General features: G+C 32.1%; 1 protein-coding gene across 1 annotated transcript in view; it reads left to right on the top strand.

Annotated features, from left to right (window-relative positions):
* LOC144224336 (protein diaphanous homolog 2-like) overlaps positions 1-1,582 on the top strand; it is a gene marked incomplete at both ends in the record, with an annotated part of 77,857 nt that overhangs the window by 51,388 nt on the left and 24,887 nt on the right. The window lies entirely within an intron of this gene.

Below are 1,582 nucleotides of genomic sequence, written 5' to 3'. Positions count from 1 at the left end.
TTTGAATGGAAGCTTTATATATATGTGTGTGTATATATATTCATATCTATTTATATTAATGGAGAGATTATTAATAACCAATATAAGAGATCACATTTCTATAGCTATATACTTTAATATTTTTTTTAATGTTCATTTATATATTTTTGTGAGAGAGAGAGAGAGTGAGCAAGTGAAGGACAGGCAGAGAGAGAATCCCAAGCAGGCCCTGCACTGTCCGTGCTGAGCCTGAAGCTAGGCTTGATCTCACAAACCGCAAGATCATGACCTTATTCAAAATCAAGAGTCAGCCACTTATCCAACTGAGGCACTTAGGCGCCACTATGTTTGTGTTTTAATATTGTGGTATATATGTTCATATACTATATATATTGTATATAACTAAAGTCTTGTCCTAACTGAAAACAATTAAACATTTAACCACTTATTTTTACAGAAAACATTTTAATTATGAAGATTGATTCCATGCTTTATAAAAATTCTAATCCTAATTAAATGGAGGTATTCAAATTTGATTTTTCTGTTTTTCAAACATACTTCAAAGTGTACTAGTTTTATAGTGAGCCTCTAAGAAGGAACATAACAATATGTTATAACATAAGATGTAAGAATAATGAAAAGTCCATATTATAAAATGTGTTAACAGTTGTTTCTGCAATGACTGACATACTGGATATTTATGGCTTCTGTTCTTTTCTGACTGGAGTTCTGAAATCACTTGATAAAACCACCCACCAATGGTAAATAATTTTGTATTCCAACAGATTGAAAAGTAGAAAACTAGGCCCGAAACAAGATATTCCTAAAGAGGAAACTAAATGTAAATACATTTGTTTGTCATATATTTTATATAAAATTATATGGAAACATACTAAGTGTTTTCATATGTTCAGTATGTAAATTTAAATTATTATGTGAATGTTAGAAAAATATCTAGAAACTGCATACTTGCATTTGGCTTTAATAATAGCATTACATCTCCATTTATAATTGTTCTATTGAGGGGCACCTGAGTAGCTTGGTTGGTTGGGCGTCCGACTTTGGCTAAGGTCATGATCTCACAGTGTGTGAGTTCAAGCCCATCATTGGGCTCTGTGCTGACAGCTCAGAGCCTGGAGTCTGTGTCAGATTCTGTGTCTCCCTTTCTCTCTCTCTCCTCCTCCATTTATGCTCTCTCTGTCACTCAAAAATAAATAAAAACATTAAAAATTTATAATTGTTCTATTGAATAAAAATAGAAACAAGAAATGAATCCTATTTTGTTTTGTTTACCTAATTTGAAATACACCATGCTTGCATTTCCTTTTAGAGTTCAAGCTCAGCTCTAAAATCCTAGTCCCACTTTCAGTATCACCCTTGAGCATCATCCACAGTTGTGATTATCGATTTGGGTTTTGAGAACTGCAAGTTAATGGACACATATTAAAAGATATTCCAGGTGATATATATTAAGCCCAACAATCTCTGGTGTGGCATGCTTCCAAAGATTTTGTTCATAATATTATTTTGAAAATTATCAGAGGTTTGTAATAATGCATGCGCTTATAGTATATTACAAAAACAAATCTTTGAAACCCAACTT

The sequence above is a fragment of the Crocuta crocuta genome, unplaced genomic scaffold (assembly GCF_008692635.1).
Source record: "Crocuta crocuta isolate KB4526 unplaced genomic scaffold, BGI_CrCroc_1.0 scaffold1749, whole genome shotgun sequence".
Lineage (NCBI taxonomy): Eukaryota > Metazoa > Chordata > Mammalia > Carnivora > Hyaenidae > Crocuta > Crocuta crocuta.
The sequence above is the reverse complement of the archived record's forward strand: the minus strand, read 5'-3'. Positions and strand labels throughout refer to the sequence as shown.